A 10,854-nucleotide genomic window follows, 5' to 3' on the forward strand; every position below is an offset into this window, starting at 1 on the left:
ACCATTGTGGTGTATCAAACATGGATTTGACATCTTTTAGGTTCATCGGAAAATAGTTGAAGTAGGGCAACGGATCCTGTATCCCCCCCAAACAGCGAGATGGTAGCCTGATAGTTGGGGTTTTCGTCACCAGACGAGAGGGGCCGTCTGCGTGCAATATTTAACATTCCTGGGGCTCAAGTTTCATGCTCTCCTCAAAAAACCCTCAATCAGTGTAAGGGAATTGTCTTTTCCGAGACCTGATGAGGTATTTGAGGAGAAACTGTTAGAGGAACTAGAGAATTTTTAATGTAGTGGCAGTAAAAACGTTTTAGGAAGAAAGTTGATGGTTTGGAACAGTCGACACCAGCTCTTCTTCTAATTTAACACATTAGTCCTTCCAGAATCAGTTAATTTAGCATGGTACCACCTCAAGGTAAAGCCATATGTGCCCAAACCCTATGCGGTGCTTTCACTGCCAGGGTTATGGGCATGGAGCCAACTCTTGCCGTTTTAAAGAAAATGGACAACCAAGAGTATGTGTAAAGTGTGTACAACAGGTCATCAAGGAGTGACAACTGTCCAGGTCCAATATGCTGTTGCCACTGCAAAGAAGCTCATAAAGCTTCTTCAAAGCAATGTAAAAGGTCAAATTTTGGAAAAGGAAGTATTGGTAAAAAGGAGCAAGGAGAAAGTTAGTTTTCCAGAGGCAAAGCGACGTGCCGTTATGCTGTTTGCAAGCCAGGTAGGTCCTTTGCTTCGGTTTAGCCCATCCCCCTTTCCCCAACCAACCCTTGCCCTCCAATGCTTCTTACAGCACACACTCTGCCACTTCCTCTAAACCTCAGTCCCAATTGCTGACACTGCCTCTGGTGGGGTTGTTCCACCAGAAAACGGAGTAGGAGTGAGGGGTCTATTGAGGAGACTCCTCCTCCCAAAGTAAGGTCTTGGAGCCATCAGGCAAGGCTCCAGAGGCCTCAACGGTGAAGCTCCAGCTGCCCCCAAACATCCACAGGAGCATCTGCTGTAGACAGAATGCTCCTGAAGGAAAGGCTCAGGCACGCCCTTTGCCCAGGCAAAGGAACCTGAAACCTGTCCCAAAGACTCCAGCTGTAACAAAATCCACAGGGGCCTCCGCTGCTAGACAGAATGCCCCTGAAGCAAAGGCTCAGGTCCGTCCTTTTGCCTAGGCAAAGAAATCCTGAACCTGCCCAAGGGAAACCTGTGGAAACTAGTTCCACAGGTAAACAACCATTAAAAAGGTACTCCCAGGATCCTGGAAAGGGACAGCCTAAAGGTGTAAAGGAAACCTTGACCACAGGTGCTCCCAAACACCTTATGAAGAAATAATCTAAAGAATGGATACCCTAATCCAATGGAACTGTCAGGGAATTCATGCAAAATGGGAAGAACTGCAAAAACTGATTAAAGCTTCATGGAACCCAGTTTGTGTATGCCTAAAAGGGAGATTATGACCAGGGAAAATCGTCCATTTTCCTGAGAGGATTTCAAGTTCAAGCCCATTATGGAACCCTTTTGAAATGGACCTCATGGAGGAGTAGCAGTGAAGGGTTTAGTCATGATATTCCTTCCAGGCCATCCACTGCGGGAAACATGCAGGTAAAGGTTTGTGAGAATAGGCCTTTGACAGACCTTACACTGTTGCACCCATCTACCTTCCCTCCACATAATCTCAACATAAATGATTTGGAAGATCTACTGGGCAGTTGCCACATCCATTTTACTCTTGGGAGATTTCAATGGTCGGCACACCTCTGGGGAGAAAACTTTGTGCAACCCTCGAGAAGGGCCTTGGAGTCCTTTTTCTTAAGAGCAGATGCGTTTTACTGAACAGTAAAACTCCCACAATTCCAAGTTCAAACTGGGGACATTCTCCAATATAGACCTATAATAGGTTCCCCTGATTCACAGTTGAAACTTCACTTGCAGGTCATGGAAGACTTACATGGAGCGACCATTTTCCAATAATTTTGGAGAGGTGAATGGTATTCCAGTCAATGAGTGCAGAGATGGTTGATTTTGAACATGCAGACTGGAATTTTTTTTAGATCAACTGCAGTATTGAAAGGATCTGTTAATGGTTTCCAGTGTGCAAGATGCGGGTTAATCACTTACATCACGAATTCACCTGCAGCAGAAGCATCCATTCCCAAAAGTAGCGGACAGAAACCGTCGACCTACATGTACCATGGTGGTCAGATGAATGCCAACAAGCTGTCAGAGAAAGGAAAGCTGCATTAAGGGCAGTATGAAACGACGCCCCAGCATTGTAACATTGATAAGTTACAAAAAGACCCGAGCAAGGCCAGGCGCGTGCAAAGGAGGCTAAAAGGACGTCGTGGAGACAGTATGTCTCCTCGATTAACTCTGGGACCACCTTAGCATGGGTGTGGGGAAAAGGTGCGTAAGATTGCTGGAAAGAGCAAATACATATCACAACCTGCTCTGAAGATAGATGGCATAATCATCACAGACAAAAAAGATTTTGCTAATGAGCTAGCTAAATCCTGGCCCAGAGATCTCCTCTGGAGCATCTTACACTGCTCGATTCTCCACTCTTCGGCTGAACAGGAACAACCCCAGTGTCGTTCTTCAGTAGGAATGCAGCAGAACTTCCATACAACTTGCCATTTTGCGCAAGGAGATGGACTCTGCTTTGCAGCTCTGCGTAAGACTGCCCCAGGAAGTGACGATATTCCATATCAAATGATATCTCACTTAAACCCGGGGAGTTCCCAGAAGTTCCTGTTGGACTTGTTCAATAGGATCTATAGGGAGGGCACAGTGCCATCCACATGGAAAGAGGCTAATCATTCCTTTTCCTAAACCTGGCAAAGATACTTCCACACCAGGAAATTACAGACCAATTTCTCTCACCAGCTGCATCTGCAAGCTGATGGAGAAAATGGTAAAAATTCAGGTTGACATGGCTGCTAGAAAAAGAAAAAATGCTGACCCCATATCAATATGGCTTTAGAAAATTGAGACGACCACAGATGCATTGTGAGGATGGAAACTGCTATACAGAATTCCATCGCACAGCGACGTCACATGGGTTTGCAGTCTTCTTTGACCTTGAATAGGCTTATGATTCTACTTGGAAGCATGGCATACTAATGAAGCTGTATGACATTGGGGTTTTAAAAGGAGCACCTACCTTCATACAAAGCTTCCTTTCTAAAGGAAATTTAGAGTTCGGGTGGGAAACAGTTTCTCTAACCTGGAAGACCAGCTGGAAGGGGTCCACAAGGGAGTGTCTAAGTGTGACCCTGTTTGCCATTGCTATAAATGACATTATAAAGGTTGGGTTTCCAAGTGCTGTCTCATATAATCGTATGTGGATGATTTTCACTGTACTGCTCAGGAGGAAGCTTACAGGATGTGCAAGACGCATGCAGACTGCAATAAATCAGGTTGTACGGGGCAACATATCATGGGTTCAAATTTTCTAAAGCAAGGGCCAGGCTGTACATTTCCACAAACGAGGAAAGTTCCATCCTTCCCTCTATTTAGGAGCAAACCCACTGCAATTTGTCCAAAAGGTGAATTTCTTGGGGGCTAATTTTTGACTCAAGACTTACATGGGTGCCCCACATCAAACAGTTAAAAGTGAAGGCTACAAAAGCACTTAGTATTTGCGGGTTGTTTCACATTTATCTTGGGGTGCAGGACCGCACAAACGCTTCTACGGCTTTACCGAGCGCTTATTCGTAGTAAGCTTGACTAGGATGTGAAGCTTATTCATCTGCAACTCCCACTGTTCTCCGGATGTTGGACTCGGTTCTAATGGAAGCTCTCAGAATCTGTTACAGGGGCTTTCAGGTCTTTACTGTGGAGTCCCTGTATGCTGAGAGTGGAGACCCACCTCTTCATTACACCGGGACTACATGAACCTGATTTACTATACGAGACTACAAAGGATTCCGGGATCTCTACATCCAGATTGGTTTTCAACCCCCTGAGGATAGCCGATCCTATGGTTTGGAGAATGAGGAATCTTGTAGAAGAACTTAATTTAAGTCTCACTAAGGGTTTTGGCTGTTGGAATTCCCCAATTTCCGCCTTGGACTAATCAAATCGAGTGGATTTGGTCGGAATTGGGAAAGGGGAGAGATCTGAAGCAGAAGTCAGAGAGAGATTTCTTTAGCTCATTTCTAAGTACTAAAGATCAGATGCAATATATACAGATGGTTCGAAATCTGAAAATGGTGTGGGCTTCGCAGCAGTGAGCATAAGGAAAACTGCATCTGGCAGTCTTTCTCTAGCAGTTAAGAGACTAGAGATCTTATGAACCATTCTATTGTGATATATTGTGACTCTCGTAGTGCCTTGCAAGCAATCAAGAGCTTAAACTCATCACATCCAGTAGTGAGGGAGGTTCAAGATTGGCTTGCACTGATGTCAACACGTAAAAAGATAACTCTGTGTTGGGTGCCCGCGCATGTTGGGGGTCAGTGGGAATGAGCGAGCTGATCAGAAGGCTAAGGCAGCTGCCGCTCAGCCTTATGATGCTCATTTTCCTCTCCCACACACCGACTTGAAACCCAGCACCAGGAGTTGTCTTCAAGATAAATCAAAGGAACAATGGAGGCATACCTCCAGAAAAAAACTGCGAGAGATTAGAGATGACCTTGGCAGGTGGGTGACTAGCATCCATCCCAACCGAAAAGTGGAAGTTGCATTAACAAGACTAAGAATCGGGCACACAAGAATGACTCATGGGCCGATGATGGCTAAAAATCAGGCACTTTGTGAGGGTGCCAAGAGCCCTTAACAATCGCACATGTAGTGGAAAGATGTGCACATTCTCAGACCAAAGACGTATGTACTTGTCTCCCCCATATACACTGAAGAATGTATTTGGGGGGGGATTGTGACATAGAGGGTCTTATTAGTTTCCTTAGGGAGACTAATATTTTTAATACCCAATTTTAAATTTTGCATAATGTTTATGCAATAATTTTATACACTTAGAGTATAAAATTTATGCTTTGATTTTTAATTTGTTTTTTGTTATTTATAAAAATATCTATTGATAGATTTTTTTAAAATTTTAAACATTTTAATATTTGTTTAACAAGGTATTCGCCGCTAAAGACCTTAGCTGTTGACGCGGCAGATAATTTTAAATAATCAATCAATCAATCTCTGTTAAGATGGTAGACACAGGGCGTAGATGTTCAGCTCCCTAACGTAGTGCGTTGTATAAGCCAATGTGGAGCCTGATTTTCGGAAAACCGTTTTTTGTGTGAGTAACAGTAAAGGGTTCGCATGTGGTGGTCGTGACGGTAACATATGCAGGTTTTAAATCCAGATTGGCGACGGTAAAGAGAGCGGTGCTGAATTCTAGTCGAGTGCTTGTGAGAGTGACTGCAGAAAATTCCTCTTGACACTGTTTGAGGGGCAAGCTGGCTGAAGCCCATTAGTGCTCGAGGCAAGAGAAGGGTAGCCCAGACAATGAAAGCTGTTGCGTTGAAACTCATATTGGCTGTTGATATTAGCTGTTCCACTGAACTATGCGTTTCCAACAAGAGATCTGATATTATATATGAAGTCGATTAGAGGGACGCGGCCGAAGAAGAGAGGTCAAAGAAATGCCACTACTCTCATCTTGAAGGCACTCGGAACACGAGAGTTTGACAAAAGTAATAACAAAATAATAGCAGGAACACTACTTTCACACTAAAGCCGAAAAGACATTAAAATGATTTTGTAAATAATAAATAAATTGATAAATGATGTTAATGATGAATAAGTTGATAAATAAAGTTTACGATAAGTATATTGATGATTAATGTTAATGATAATAAATAAATTAATAATAAATAAATAAATAATGTAAATGATAAATAAATTAATAATATTAATAATAAATAAATTAATAATATTAATGATAAATAAATTAATAATATTAATGATAATTGAATTAATAATGTTAATGATAAATAAATTAATAATGTTAAAGATAAATTAAATGAGTAAATAATGTTTATGAAAAATAAATTGATAAATAATGTTAATGAAAAATAAATTGATGAATAATGTTAATTATAGATAATATGATAAATGAGAAATAAAATTATAAATAATACTTATGGTAACTAGATTGATAAATACTGTTAATGATAAATAATCAATTAATTAATAACTAATGTATATGATAAATAATGTTAATAATAAATAATGTTAATAATAAATAATGTTAATAATAAATAATGTTAATAATAAATAATGTTAATAATAAATAATGTTAATATTAAATAAAATGATGAATAATGTTAATGAAATCTAAAGTGATGAATTATTTTAATGGTAAATGAATTGATAAATAATGTTAATACTAAATAAATTGATAAAAAATGTTAATGATAAATAAATTGATTAATATTTGTAATTATGAATAATATGATAAACATTGCTAATTATAAACAATAAGATAAATAGTGGTAATCATAAATAATAAGATAGATAGTGGTAATTAAAAATAATAAGATAAATAGTGGTTAATGATAAATTAATTGATGAATAATGTTAGACATAAATAAAATGACAAATAATGTCAACATCATTGATAAAAAGATGATAAATAATGTTAACGATAAATCAATTGATAAATAATGTTAATGATAAATGAATTGTTCATAATGTTAACGATAAATAAATTGATATATAATGTAAATGATAAATGAACTAGTAAATAATGTTAATGATAAATAAATTGATGAATAATGTTAATTATAGATAATATGATGAGAAATAAAATTATAAACAATACTTATGGTAACTAAATTGATAAATACTATTAATGATAAATAATCAATTAATTAATAAATAATGTAAATGATAAATAATGTTAACAATAAATAATGTTAACAATAAATAATGTTAATACTAAATGAAATGATGAAGAATGTTAATGACATCTAAAGTGATGAATTATTTTAGTAGTAAATGAATTCATAAATAATGTTAATAGTAAATAAATTAATAATAAATGTTAATGATGAATAAATTGATTAATATTTGTAATTGTAATATGATAAACATTGCTAATTATAAATAATAAGATAAATAGTGGTAATGATAAATTAATAAGAGAGGTCAAAGAGATGTAACTGCTTTCATCTTAAAGGCACTGGGAACACGAGACCCTGACAGTAATCAGGAACACTACTTTCACAATAAAGCCTATACGACATAAAAATGATTTTGGGATGATAAATAAAAAGATAAATGATGTTGATGATAAATAAATTTATATATAATGATAAAGAAAAATAAATTGATAGATAATGTTAAAGATAAATAAATTGAGTGTTAATGATACATAAATATTTATAACAAATAATTTGATAAATAATGTTAATGGTCAATGAACTGATAAATAATGTTAATGATAAATGAACTGATCTAAAATGTTCATGATGACTAAATTAATAAATAATGTTAATGATAAATAAATTGATAAATAATGTTGATGATAAATAGATTAATAATGTCAATGATAAATGCATTGATAAATAATGTTAATGCTAAATGATGTTAATGCTAAATGATGTTAATGCTAAATGATGTTAATGCTAAATGATGTTAATGCTAAATGATGTTAATGCTAAATGATGTTAATGCTAAATGATGTTAATGCTAAATGATGTTAGTGCTAAATGATGTTAATGCTAAATGATGTTAATGCTAAATGATGTTAATGCTAAATGATGTTAATGCTAAATGATGTTAATGCTAAATGATGTTAATGCTAAATGATGTTAATGCTAAATGATGTTAATGCTAAATGATTTTAATGCTAAATGATGTTAATGCTAAATGATGTCAATGCTAAATGATCTTAATGCTAAATGATGTTAATGCTAAATGTTGTTAATGCTAAATTGTGTTAATGCTAAATTGTGTTAATGCTAAATTGTGTTAATGCTAAATAAAATGGTATATAATGTTAGCGATAAATAAAGTTAATAATAAATTAAACGATAAATAAAGTTAATAATAAATAAATTGATAAACAATATTAATAATAAATTAATTGATAAATAAGGTTAATGACAGATTAATTGATAAAAAATCTAAATGATAAATTATAATCTAATAATAAGTCATGGTAATGTTGAATTTTATCACCATCATAGTAATGAAGATGTTCATAAGGATAATGAAGAAATGTTTATCATAATAATAATGAAGTAATATATATTATAATAATAATGAAGCAATGTGTATCATAATAATAATGAAGTAACATATATAATAATAATAATAAAGCAATATGTATCATAATAATAATGAAGTAATATATATCATAATAAAAATGAAGTAATGTGTATCATAATAATGAAAGCGATAAAATGACAGAGATAGAATAATCACAATAAAATGACGCTATCGATAATAATCTTGATAGCACTTGAAACAATATTAATAAGTAATAATAATAATGATAATGACGATGATAACCATGATAATATCAATTATGAAGATGATTAAAATGACGATGATTTGATTGGAAAGGGATTGCGGACGTACAGTTATATCGGTAGTTGTGTGACGCAAGTAATGTGTTAAATGATAGATAATTTGGTATGAAAATGACTTTATTCACATTTCTCTACTTAACAGTTATATATCGTAGATGTTGCTACGTAATTAACAGTTTCCTTGATATATTCTGTCTTGTGGATTGGCCAGGCATTCGTCAAGGTTCTGGTAACAAATACTGGTACGTAGATCAGGGAAGTGAACACATTAGCTTGGGTCATTGATACCGTTTCTATAATGGAGGAAGAAACCGTCTCTGGTAAGGGTAGTAGATGTTATTGTCCACTCAAGTTGCGTCAGTTGGTATTCAAGTTGGGTAGCCGAATAAGTGATGGTGATGGTTTGAGGCTGATAGATGGTTCGAGTGTATGCCCTGTTCTTCAAATCCGTAACGTAGTGAATTGCGTAAGACAGCTGTGGAGCCTCATATTCAAAAACAGTTTCTGTGTGAGTAACAGTTAAGGGTTCACATGTGGTGGTCGTGATGCTAACGTAAGCAGGTGTAACATCCAAATTGGTGACGGTTAAATGAGCAGTGCTGAAGTTTAGTCGAGTGCTTGTGATAGTGACATCATAAAACTCATGTTGACACTGCTTCACCGGGAAGTCTGGATGAAGACCAACGCTGTTGCGATGAATCTCATATTGGCTGTTGATGTTAGCTGTTAGACCGAACTATGCATTACCAACAAGAGACCTGATCTTATATATGAAGTCGATTAGAGGGACGAAGTTTGTAGAAAAGAGGTCAAAGAGAAGCAATTGGTTTCATCCTGAAGGCACTGGGAACAGAAGACGTTCAAACAAGAAAACAATAATGTAATAAACAGTAATACTATTTTCACACTCAAGCTGAGAAGACATGATAACTAATGAACATCATGATAACTAATGAACATCATGATAACTAATGAACATCATGATAACTAATGATCCTGATAACTAAAGATCATGATAACTAATGATCATGATAACTAATGATCATGATAACTAATGGTCATGATAACTAATGGTCATGATAAATAATGATCATGATAACTAACTGGTAACTTATGATAATGGTAACTTATGATAATGATAAATAGCGATAATGATAATTAGTGATAATGATAACTCATGATAATGATAACATGTTGATAACTTGGGATAATGATAAATTAATGATAAATAGTAAATTAAGACTATGATAACTGCTGATAATTATAACATGATAATGATAAAATAATGCTAATGATAAATAATGCTAATGATAAATAAAGCTAATGATTAATAAAGCTAATGATAAATAATGACTAATGATAAATAATGCTAATGATAAATAATGCTAATGATAAATAATGCTAATGATAAATAATGCTAATGACAAATAATGCTAATGATAAATAATGCTAATGATAAATAATGCTAATGATAAATAATGCTAATGATAAATAATGCTAATGATAACGTATGATAATGATAACTTATAATGATGGTAACTTAGGATAATGATAAATAATGTGTGATGGTAAAATGATAACAAGATACGTTTACGATAAAATAACATGTTAATTAAATAAGAACAACGTATAAGATCTGATAACAGTATCAAGGGAACTTGATATCATGACTACATATAATGATCACTAATGATAGAAAGTATAAAAATTACATCTTGCTATTTGTACTAGTTATAAAAATGTGTTGATATTATTACTGGATCATAATTATTCATAGTAACGCTGAAATGTAATGAAGAACTTTCGTTTATCAGATTAACTAATCTACTTTCGGATATCTACATTCCCATTAAGGATGCTAAGCATCCTTTTGATACCACACATTTTATAAAGGCAGTGTCAGGAGTGGGATTCGAACCCACGCCCGGAAGACCGGAGTGCGACCTGAACGCAGCGCCTTGGACCGCTCGGCCATCCTGACTGTTCATGTGAAGAAACTTGAACCCAAATTTTGAATTTGATAATGATAACTAATGATCATGATAAATAATGATCATGATAAGTAATGATCACAACTAATGATCACGATAAATATTGATCATGATAGATAATGATAACGATAAATAATGATACAGAAAACTAATGATAATGAAAAATAATGATAATGAAAAATAATGATAATGAAAAATAATGATAATGAAAAATAATGATAATGAAAAATAATGATAAAGAAAAATAATAATGATAAATAATGAAATTATAACTTAGGATAATGTTAACTTAATCATTATTGTCATTTTTGTCATTATCATTATCATCATTGTCATTATCATTACCATTATCATTATTGTCATTATCATCATTA

At 34.5% G+C, this 10,854-nt stretch overlaps 1 non-coding gene across 1 annotated transcript; it reads right to left on the reverse strand.

Moving 5' to 3' along the window:
• Window positions 1–10,386: 10,386 nt before the first annotated feature.
• On the reverse strand, window positions 10,387–10,470 carry Trnal-cag. The gene has a single exon. It is a non-coding gene; the product is annotated as a tRNA-Leu (tRNA).
• Window positions 10,471–10,854: the final 384 nt, after the last annotated feature.

The sequence above is a fragment of the Penaeus monodon genome, chromosome 41, assembly GCF_015228065.2.
Source record: "Penaeus monodon isolate SGIC_2016 chromosome 41, NSTDA_Pmon_1, whole genome shotgun sequence".
NCBI classification, from domain to species: Eukaryota; Metazoa; Arthropoda; class Malacostraca; order Decapoda; family Penaeidae; genus Penaeus; species Penaeus monodon.